The following is an 11,602-nucleotide window of genomic DNA, read 5'->3' as shown; positions in this document are numbered from 1 at the left end:
TGGAAAAATGGTGCCGATAGACACAGGGTTACCACAAACCTTCCATCTGTAAAAATCGCAGTATCTGCAAGGCCCAATAGATCAAAGTACAATAAAATGAGGTATACCTTTAATCAAAAGGTTCAGAAAAATATAAACCATCCTTTGTTTTTGGCAAAGCCATTCCAGACTTGCTACCCACAGAAACTGGATTCAAACTATTTATCTCCCTTGTTTTTTTTTTTATTTATTTTTATTTATTTTTGTTTTGTTTTGTTTTGGCTGCATTGGGTCTTCATTGCTGCGTGCAGGCTTCCTCTAGTTACAGAGACTGGGGGGCTACTCTTCGTTGTGGTGCACAGGCTTCTCATTGTGGTTGCTTCTCTTGTTGCTGAGCACAAGACTAGGCTCGCGGGCTCTAGAGCGCAGGCTCAGTAGTTGTGGTGCATGGGCTTAGTTGTTCCGCAGCATGTGGGATCTTCCCGGCCCAGGGATCGGACTCATGTCCCCTGCATCGGCAGGCAGATTCTTCACCACCGCGCCACCAAGGAACTCCCTCCCTTGCTTTACAAGTGAGGGCCCATCCAGTTTCCTAGCTCTGGTTTTGAGGCCTAAACCAGTACTAATATTCCATATATGTCTCCTAAAAACTACAAAAGAAGTCATTCTAAGCTCACTGCCTTTTGAAGAGCCCTTTGTATATAGTGCCCCAAATGGTGTGAACCTTTTTGGCCAGAGCCTGGAGGGTCAACTCATGCCCAATCCCCTTGCTTCTCAACTGCTGTGTTTTAACTGCTGACTCCCATTTTACAGCCAAGCCAGTTAGTAGGGCTGGTCCAGCTTGGAGGTCTAGAACACAACACTCAATTCAGCCTGAGAAAAACAGGAAGCCTCTCCTGTCAGAACTTCCCTGTGAGAACTATGCCTAGACAGCAAATGTCACAAGTCCGAGAGATGGATGTTGTAGTTCTGTAGTTCCCTGGGCATGTCAGCAAGCACTTGAATCACTATCTGATGGAGGACTGGCATAGTGGCTCAGGAGAATGGAAATTTAAAAGATGACTATTTCACTCCTCATTCAATTTAGTGAGCATTATTGCCCACTTCAGTCTCTGAAGTGCTTAGTAAATAACTCCTTTAGGGTTGAAAGGATGCTGGGTTGAAAGGATGTTGGGTCCAAAGCCCAAGAAGCTGCAAGGTTTACTCCAGGCACTCTAAACCAGCTGGATAAAGTGTGAAACAGTCTGAACTTATTTACATATGAAATGCAAACATGCACTTACCCTCAGGCCTCCAGATCTGATTATTAGCTTATTGGTAACCAAGCCCAAATACACCCGGAAACAAAAACAAAAAAGCCTTAGGATGCTGAATGAGGCTTTTACAAAAAAAATTTGGAATGTCCACCTCTTTTTTTATTTCACTGCACCTCAAAAAAATACCAATCATCCAAAAATTAAAATATTCTGCTTTGGAGGAGCTCAAATTTCATAAAAGCCTCCCATCAATATTCCTTCAGAACCTCTGTGAAAGACTTCCCTGGTGGTACAGTGGTTAAGAATCCTCCTGCCAATGCAGGGGACAAGGGTTCGAGCCCTGGGCTGGGAAAATCCCACATGCCGCGGAGCAACTAAGCCCGTGTGCCACAACTAGTGAGCCTACGCTCTAGAGCCTGTGAGCCACAATTACTGAAGCCTGCGTGCCTAGAGCCCGTGCTCTGCAACAAGAGAAGCCACCACTATGAGAAGCCTGCACACCACAACAAAGAGTAAGCCCCCCCACACCCTGCTCTCCACAACTAGAGCAAGCCCACGCGCAGCAACGAAGACCCAACAGAGCCAAAAATAAATAAATAAATAAATTTATGAAAAAAAAAAAAAAAAAACCTCTGTGAAGACTTTCCTTTCGGCGGAGTGCGGTGGCAAGATGGCCACGCAGATTTCCAAGAAGAGGAAGTTTGTCACTGATGGCATATTCAAAGCTGAACTGAATGAGTTTCTCACTCGGGAGCTGGCTGAAGATGGGTACTCTGGAGTTGAGGTCCGAGTTACACCAACCAGGACAGAAATCATTATCTTGGCCACCAGGACACAGAATGTTCTTGGTGCAGAAGGGCTGACAGATCAAGGAATTGACTGCTGTGCTTCAGAAGAGATTTGGCTTCCCTGAGGGCAGTGAAGAGCTTTATGCTGAAAAGTTGGCCATAAGCGGTCTGTGAGCCATTGCCCAGGCAGAGTCTCTGCATTACAAACCCCTAGGAGGCCTTGTTGCGCGGAGGACCTGCTATGGTGTGCTGCGGTTCATCGTGGAGAGTGGGGCCGAAGGCTGCGAGGTCGTGGTGCATGGGAAACTCCGAGGACAGAGGGCTAAATCCATGAAGTTTGTGGATGGCCTAATGATCCACAGTGGGAACCCTGTTAACTACTACGTTGATACCACCACACGCCACATGCTGCTCACACAGGGTGTATTGGGCATCAAGGTAAAGATCATGCTGCCTTGGGACCCACCTGGTAAGATTGGCCCTAAGAAGCCCCTGCCTGATCACGTGAGCATTGTGGAACCCAAAGATGAAATACTGCCCACCACCCCCATCTCCGAGTAGAAGGGTGGGAAACCAGAGCCACCTGCCATGCCCCGGCCAGTACCCACAGCATAATAGGGTCTCCTTGGCTGCTGGATCTGCAGTCTGGATGTTGCTCTATAAAGACCTTTAATAAAATCTTTTTAAAGAAAATGGAAAAAAAAAAAAAAAGAACCTCTGTGAAGGGGGCACTGCCCATTACCCCGTTTCAAGGTTGAGGACTGTTTCCATCCAAGAAAGGAGGGCCTGCCCTTGGGTGACAAAGGTGCAGCCCTAGAACGCTCCATGGGGGTCTCTGGCTCATACCCTAGCCCTGCCTCTCACCTGGGCCCAGTTCCCCTTAAGGGAGGGTATTTCTGTTCTTCAACAGAACATCCAGGCCTGGTGTTTATCATCGCTTGTGTTGAGGGAAACACTATCTTTTTTTCCTAACATTGAAGTCTTAAATTCTCTACCAATGGGAACATTTGTGGGGGCAGCCGGGGTGAATGAAAGCAGAAAATTTCCGAAAACTCTCGGCCTACTTAACTGCCCTGACAGCACATAGTTAGTGTCTGGGGGAGGGGGAGCAGACTGTTTCCAAAGGAAGCATGATTAGTTGGCTGTTCCAAATAATTCCAAAGACCATTTAGAAAATGGTTAACAGTTTTTTAAAAATGTGGCCCAGAAATCTAATTTCCAGCGATTCTTAATATTATGGGGCTCCTGGAGAACCCCGTAAAAAACTCTATCATAACAAGCCCAGCCAATGAATAGGTACACGGGGAGGGGGGGGAACTCTTCGGCTAAGTAGAAATATGTGGTAAACACACATTGCTCAACGCTCAAATGACCTGTCTTAAGACATCTTTTACAGAGAATGATGTTGCTGATCTGACTGGAAGCTCGCGCTCCCCAGCTGCCAGCACTCTGGATTTGTCCTCCCTTGAGTGCTGTGCTGGTTTCTCCGTTTAATGCACAAACCAGCTGCAGCCACCTTGCCAAGTTCTCAGCAATTCCCTCAACTGCCTTTTACTGTACAGGATTCCTGGAGTCCAATTCTGTTTTCTGGAGTCAAACAAATACAAAACAAATTGGTGAGAAGTTTCAGCTATTTCACTTCCTCCCAGAAAACAGAACTTTGTGAAAGGTGTTTGTTTTGTTTTTTTTTTTTGTCACAGTATCAGTAAATTTCAGAGCTGGAAAAAACCGCATATATCACCAAATCATTCCGCTTCAAAAATCAAAATATCTTCTTCCTACTTCTCAAAAATTTAAGACAAGATGGCCAATTAACACTTAAGCAGCCTTACCTAAGAAGCCCACAAACTGAGGGTAGCAGGTAGGAAAGAGGAACTCTGTTCTACAATTAACAAAGAGCAGGGGACTCCTTTCAGCTTCCCCCAATGCCCCCATTCATGTTTGGGGCACTGATTAATTATCTTTCAATAACTTCCCTGCCATTAAATCTCCTACCACTCCCTCAGGGTTGGGTTTCACCCTGGGGATAAGAGGTGTTTGTAGAACACTCCGAAATTTCTAAAGGGTAAGTGCTGTGGACAACACAACCTCAGTGCATATCAAGGGGAGCAAAGCCCTCAGAGAGTCATTAACTCACCCGGCCAAATGAGAAGAGAAAATGAGCCGCAGCTGCGTGCTTCCTTTCCCGCATAAGAAGGAATTTTAAAAAAATCTGTTAACAATGGCCGGGGTAATTGGCACTTGGCTGCCTGCTCCCACATTATCGTCTGCTACAAAGATTTCAGAAGCAGGGTTCACAGAATCCCAACGGACCAGAGTTCTAGGCGTTGTCACCTCTTTTCCAGGCTGTAACAACAGCCTCCTCGGTGTCTTCCCATCCCAGTGTTCCCCTACCCTAACCCAGCCGACGCTTCAATGGCTCCCCACAGTACACAAACCCTCAGCTGAGCGCTCAAGGAGTTCTTCCCAACCTGCCCTAACCTAAATCTCCAAACTTCCCCTCCGCCCCCCAAACCGCCCTAGCACTCGGTCCAATAAGTCACCGAATCGTCTTTCCCTTACCTCCAGCGCGAGGCTCAAGGTCTCCTTCTCCAGAGGTCCCCTTTCCCTCCCTCTACTCGTCCAACGCCCACAGCTGCCGGAGATTAGCCCCCCCCCCCCCCGCAGGGCTCCGCTCAGATTTCACTTCCTCCAACAGGTCTATTCAGATCCTTAAACACCGTTCTCAACAGTCAGGGTTCCTTTCCCCCCGCAACACCTTTCCTGAACACCCCCGGCCCCTGCTCCCACCCGCGGGGCTCCCAAGCGCTCTCCCGCCCCCAGCAGGCCCGGCTCAGAGCACGGAGTGGATCCCCGGCAGCGCCCTAGAAATCGCAGCCCAAGGCGAAGAGATGCAAAAGCCTCCCGCAGATGTCCCCCGAGACCGGGTGTGGCGAGCCCAGCTCTCAGTAAGCCGACTCCTCGCAACTCGGAGCCCCTTAGTCCACTGCCCAGAGGCCGGGCGGGCGGAGCTGGATCTTCCCAGCCTCCGCCAGCGGCGCTGCGACGGGACCCGGAGGAGCAGCCGCGATGAGCCGGGGTGGGCATCGGGCCGGCTGCAACCGCTCCCCAGCTCCCGGCCTCTCTCCCAGCCCGTGTGCGCTCCTCGGCCGGAGCCGGCCCATCCCGCCCCGGGGCCCTTCGCTCTTCCGGGGCCCTCTGGGGAGCTCGGGGGTGCGCAAAACCCCGGAAGGGCCCTGCCCGCGCCTCACCCCCTCCCTGGTCTCAGCTTGGCCGGGTCCGGCTCCGCCGCACCTTACCTCTCTTCTCTTCGAACCTGCTAGGCACTGGTTCGGCCCGGACCCGCTGGGATCAGACGAGACCGCACAAGTCGCGCCGCACCTGCCAAGGAGCGAGTGAGGAGCCTGGGCGCGCCTGACGTCACAACCGGCCCGAGCGCCGCGAGCTCAGAGTCACCTGATCACCTTGGCAACCCGCACGGGGCGGGGCGGGGCGAGGCGCTGGGCGGTGTTACAGCAAGAGCCCAGTTCCCTGCGGCTGGGCCTGGAAGCGCCTCCTGGAGCGCTCCCGGGCTGTTGGCGACGCGGAGACTCGAGGTCCGTTTCTGGCCTGGCTGCTCAGGCCTCCGAGTTGGGATGGATACCTGAGACTCCAACAGGCACTCCCCTCAAGTTAGATCAGTGCTCCGAGACTCCAGACGTTGTCCCCTCGCCGCCAGTGCAAGTGCCTGGCTGGCAAGGCCTGTGTCCCCACCGTACCCGGTTCAGTGTGTGGCCCGCAGGGTTCGCTTGTGGGCTGCTCCTCTCCGTGTCTTCTGGGTTTAGACCCAACTAGGTTCGAGGGTTTGCTCCGCGAACTGTACCTGAGAGGATTGGGGCTGAGGCTGATAACTGGATTGCTCCCTGGCAACTTTCCCCATAAGCCTCTCAACAAGTAGTGCAGCCTTTGCTGGAGAAAGTAATAAGACTTCATTCATTCAGGAGAGGGGAGGAGACGGGCTGTAGCCCAGGCCCAGACCTCCTGTCCTGAAGGCCTCCTATTCCAACAGAAAGAGAAAGCACTGAAACACTCCCAGAGCAAAGCCTAGAACAAGCCTGGAATTCCTACTTGAAAAGCTTTTTTGTTTTTCAGATTAGGTATCGATTTTCTCTTCAATTTCCTCCCCTTTCTCACTATAATCGTATGCCTGCACCTCTATGACTTTCCAGTTGCCAGACATAGACCATCAGCTTCAAAATGAAAATCTAACTCTCCGTGGAGGTCCTGGTTTGAAAGCCACTGCATATTTCATCCCTTCACTTTCTGAGTTCCATTTAAGTTTTACTCTTCTAGTCCCTGCACCACTATGGAGGTTTCATGTATGTCGTCCTTCCCTCTCAGCCTGTGGGATTTTAAACCAAAAAGTTATTTTATAAATAACTTGTAGTGAGCACATTTTGGTGCCTGGCAATGAGCAATGCCAGGCTGCTTGAGGCATGATCCTTGAAGATCAGGAGTTTATCGGTGGTGCACCTCATATCCAAGTACCACCTGTACTGTTTACTTAATAGTTTCATTTTAAGTGACTCTTCTTTATTTTTATGCATTTACTTAAAAAAGAAACTAGCGGGACTTCTCTGGTAGTCCAGTGGTTGAGACTTCACCTTCCAATGCAGGGGATATAGGTTTGAGCCCCAGCTGGGGAGCAATGATCCCACAGGCCTCGTGGCCAAAAAACCAAAACATAAAACAGAAACAATATTGTAACAAATTCAATAAAGACTTTAAAAATGGTCCACATCAAAACAAAATCTTAAAAAAAAAAGAAACTAGCATACAAACGGGAATAAAAGACAGTTGTGAAAGATAGTGTCATGACTCCAGTCAGAGTTGTACTAATAGGAGAGAAGAGATTTAAAACATGAGCCCAGGTCCCAAAGGGCAGAGATTCAGAGGCAGGAAGATGGTGGGAGCAGGGCAGAGGCAGCCACACCTGGGGTGGCAGATCTGAGGAGGGGAACTCCAACTGCAGGTTAGGGACAGGTTGGGGAAGAGTTGGGCTAGAATGAGGTTTGAGGGAGGCAGTGGAGGGGAGAAGTGCTAGGAGCAGAGAGAATGGAGAAGGGATCTAGAGAAAAGAGAAGGAGCAGTGGTTTGGGGAGAGGCTGCTGAAAGGAAACGTGTACTAATAGCATTAAGGGAAGGGAGGCTGAGAGGCTACAAAAGTGAGGACTGCAGAGAAAGAGGAGCAGGTGAGAAGAACCTGATGTAGGCCCCAGGGGAAAGCACAGGGCCTCTGAGGCTTTACTGTGGGCAGGGCAAGGTAAGGGTGAGGGCGAAGGCGGAGATAACTGCCCCGGCAAGGAAGCAAGGCTAGAGAGGGCAGCTGGGACATATGGGGTCATGCTGGGGGAGAAGAGATGAAAGAACAGTGTTTTCAGTAAGGTCCTTGGCCACTCCCCTTTTACTCAGCTGCTTGGGTATGACAGGGCATAACCACCAAAGGAAAAATAGAATGTTCCCCACCTCCATCCCCACCACCCCCTTGAGGAAGGAGTGCTATCATATGAGTACAAACTCAAGGGAGACATGGCCAGGGAGCACATCCCACATGACTCTTTTCTAGGATTTGACCTTAAGTCCCAGGAGTAAGCAGCCAGCCAGATGTAGAAGTCACTGGAGTTTCTTCACAAGTTTCCATTCCCAGAAATAAAGAAAAATGTCTGTGTGGAAGGTCCTGACAAAGCATATTTTTTGTGAAAGTCCATTAGCCACTGGAACTGCAATGGATTTTCAACATTTGTGAACTCAGAAGAACCATCCAAGGATTGTGGAGGCAGCATGATGCAGGGGTTGGGAATTTGTGCTCTGAGGTTTATTCATTTTGTGAAATCAGACAAGTTACCCACCTTCCTTGAGCCTCAGTCTTATCTGTAAAATGGGTATAATACCTACCTCAGGAGACTGTCATCAACTTGAGGTGAATTCTAGGTCAAAGGAAGAACCCAGATTCACGGTTTTTCAGAAGGCCATTTAAAAAATCATTGTAGGGCTTCCCTGGTGGCACAGTGCTTAAGAATCCGCCTGCCAATGCAGGGAACATGGGTTCGAGCCCTGGTCCAGGAAGATCCCACATGCCGCAGAGCAGCTAATCCAGTGTGCCATAACTACTGAGCCTGTGCTCTAGAGCCCACAAGCCACAGCTACTGAGCCCAAGTGCCACACTACTGAAGCCCGTGAACCTAGAGCCCATGCTCCACAACAAGAGAAGCCACTTCAAGGAGAAGCCCGCGCACCGCAACAAAGAGGAGCCCCAGCTGACTGCAACTAGAGAAAGCCTGAGCGCAGCAACGAAGACCCAATGCAGCCAAAAATATAAATAATTTTTTAAAAAATCGTTGTATTTTCATTGGACCCCATTTGTTCAGTCACCAACTGGGTGAAAGAATGTTTCCTGGATGCCTAATGTACACTCCACACTGTGATAGATATGAAAGGAGCAAGTTCTCTGACTCGGTCCTCCAGACATCACACTCCTGATAGGACAGTGAGACAGCATGAGAGCTCACAAAGCCCCTGTGAAATAGAGTGCTAAACAATGTCATGCCCTTCTCTGCCCTCAGCATTCATAGAGAGGGATGCCATGCCAGCTGCATTGGCTGAAGTGGGATGTATAAAAGAAAGGGTCTGGGGGCTTCCCTGGTGGGGCAGTGGTTGGGAGCCCGCCTGCCGATGCAGGGGACGCGGGTTCGTGCCCCGGTCCGGGAGGATCCCACATGCCGCGGAGCGGCTGGGCCCGTGAGCCATGGCCGCTGGGCCTGCGCGTCCGGAGCCTGCGCTCCGCAACGGGAGAGGCCACAGCAGTGAGAGGCCAGCGTAGCGCAAAAAATAAATAAATAAATAAATAAATAAATAAAATAAAGGGTCTGGAACAAAGCCTGAAATTTGGAGGATTTGGAGAAGTGGTGAGAGAAGAGAGCATTCTTCGTTATATCATCCGGATGACATGAGCACCTGGGGCAGGGGCTCAGTAAATATTTACTGAATGAATAAATGAATGAATGAATGATTGAACAAATAAGCAAAGGCAATAACACTCGAGAATGGTGGGCATAGCCATAAGATCAGCCTAAGTGGACTGCAGAAATTGGACAGTTGTGAGAAATAAGGTAGAGACACAGCAGATTGTAGAGGAGCTTTCGAGACAGCAAAATCTTCTGGTAGGAACATGGGGTCTGGATGGAGTGACAGGGTCGAACTTCATCACTTACTGGCCACATGACCTTGAGTAAGTTATTTAACCTCTCTGTGCATTAGCTTCCTTATCTGGAAAAAAATAGGGATAACATTGTTATTTACTTTACAGTGTTTTTATTTCCCACCCTCATCCCCACCCCCAGTGTATCTATAGTGTTATTTTGAGGATTAACTAAGATAATGCATTTGAAACCTAAATGTGGTGTTTGGCACATAGTAAGTGCTGCAAACTATTCACTTTTCTTTATTATTAGTATTAGTTTTATTAAGGCCTGAGAAGAGTATAGATTTAATACAAAAAGTATAGGAAACCACTGAAGCTCCTCAGAATGGGAAATGGGAATGGGATGCAGTGTTTTGTAAAGAATCATTTAGCAGCAGAATTCAACCTGGTCAGAAGGGAGAGTAGGGGCAAAGGTGCAGCCCCAAAGGGTAAGGAAGGGCTGACCAAGGACTAGAAACCACCCCTCCTGAAAAAGAGAAAGACTGCGCCCCCTTGCTCACACGTGTGTGGTGGTCAGAGCCTGGCAGGCAGAGGTGCTCAGTAACCCTGTTAAATGAACATCCCTACATGCTGCACAAGTCAAACAATGACTTTCTGGAGCTCTCAGGCTCTATGGCAAACACTGTGGAATTCCCCTAAGAACAGAGTTTTAAAGCACTGGAGAAATCCACTAAGACTTGGCCTCTAGCTTATTTCAATGTCTTCCCCCCATGGAAGCAGACAAATGAACACATGTGAAAGGAAAGCCAGTGAGTGTGGCCAGCACATGCACAAAAAACCCAGAAAAGAATGACCAGATTCTTTTTTTGTGTGAGGATATTGAAGAAAGGAGAAAAAAATTTCACTTCTACTGTTCACTAGCTCACTGCTCTGCCTGGTTTTAATGGAATTTGAGGTTCATGTGAAGGAGAAAGAGGCATGAGTTTGCTTCTGGTCATGGTTCAAGGTTTTGGGTTTCACCTGAGCAATGAGTCTCACAGTTTTATGCCTCTTTTTCTGATTTACATTTTCAAATTCCAATTTGCTAGTCAGGAGTGTCTCCATTGCAAGTGACTAAAATGCTGTCCAAATCAGTTTAAGAAAGAGGGAGAGAGAATTTATTGGCTCTTGAAACCAGGAGTCCAGAGGCAAATCTGAACTTCAGGCATAGCTGGATCCAGGCACTCAAACAGTATCACCAGGAGTCTCCTCTCTTGCTCTCTCAGCTCTCTTTTCTCTGCATTCTCAGGCAGTCCCTCTGAGAGTGTCAGAATTACATTCTCATAGCAAAAAGTTCCCAGCAGACAAAAGGCTTTCTCTTTCCCAACAGTACTTAGAAAAGTTCCAGACTGGAGTCTGACTGTTTGCATCGGCTTTGGGTAACTTGCTTTCCTCTGAATGTGTGTTTGCAGCCAGGGGATGTGACATCTTGGCTAGTTCCATGCTGTCCTCTGGAGCCTGGGAGTAAGGTTAGCTCCTCCCAAACCACACAGTTTAAAATTTGGAAGGAACAGCTTCCCCAGGAAAATAGAAGCACTAGGAAGAACGGATGCCTAGCAAACAAAAAACACAGCTGACCCCTACAGGCCACCAATACCAAAACCACAAGCTTATTGAAGAGTCCTGTAGGCACATGTAACATAATATTCCAATATTATTCCAGTAGGATAGCTTTGAATCCACTTGGGAGCCAACTCACCTTCCGTATTTCCAGGAAAGTTGCATCCACTGGGGTGCAAACTCCAGCACTCAGAGGTTGTCTTGCTGAGATCATGGCATAGAACCCACCATTGGTTTTACCTAAGTGCACTCTCCTCTCTGGAAGTATTACTTCTGAAGAAAGTGCTTCAGGGAGCACTTCACGCTTTAAATGTGTTTGTACAGCACCTTGAGTTCTCAAGAGGCATCACATAAAGCCATGCAATTTTAATTGTGACTTTTTGAAGCACTGATTCCTGAAGTGGCCTGGCATTCATATAATGATCTTAGAAACCCAGCCCTGGAGGAAAACACATTTTTCTCCTAGGCTGTGACTCAACTGAGTATGAACTTCCCATCAACTCTTAAAAATCTCCCTACTTTTTGATATTTTGAAAGTAAGGGAAAAAAAATCAGCACATATAAATTTGAAATACTCAGCCCATATGTCCATTTGCATTTATATTTATACAATGGACTAATGATGATTTAGCACATGACATATGAAGAATAAGAACTCAGGGAAACATTAAATCCACATATTCAGTCAGCACATTTACTAAGTACCAACCACCAACCATGTGCCAGGGACTGTACTAAGCTCTAGAGATGTAGGAATAAGCAAAACAGATTTTCAAAATCCTTGCTTATATCAAACTTAC

General features: G+C 48.3%; 1 pseudogene; it reads left to right on the top strand.

Moving 5' to 3' along the window:
- Positions 1-1,905: 1,905 nt before the first annotated feature.
- On the top strand, positions 1,906-2,716 carry LOC131755100 (small ribosomal subunit protein uS3-like; annotated as a pseudogene).
- Positions 2,717-11,602: the final 8,886 nt, after the last annotated feature.

This window comes from Kogia breviceps, chromosome 4, assembly GCF_026419965.1.
Source record: "Kogia breviceps isolate mKogBre1 chromosome 4, mKogBre1 haplotype 1, whole genome shotgun sequence".
Lineage (NCBI taxonomy): Eukaryota > Metazoa > Chordata > Mammalia > Artiodactyla > Physeteridae > Kogia > Kogia breviceps.
The sequence above is the reverse complement of the archived record's forward strand: the minus strand, read 5'-3'. Positions and strand labels throughout refer to the sequence as shown.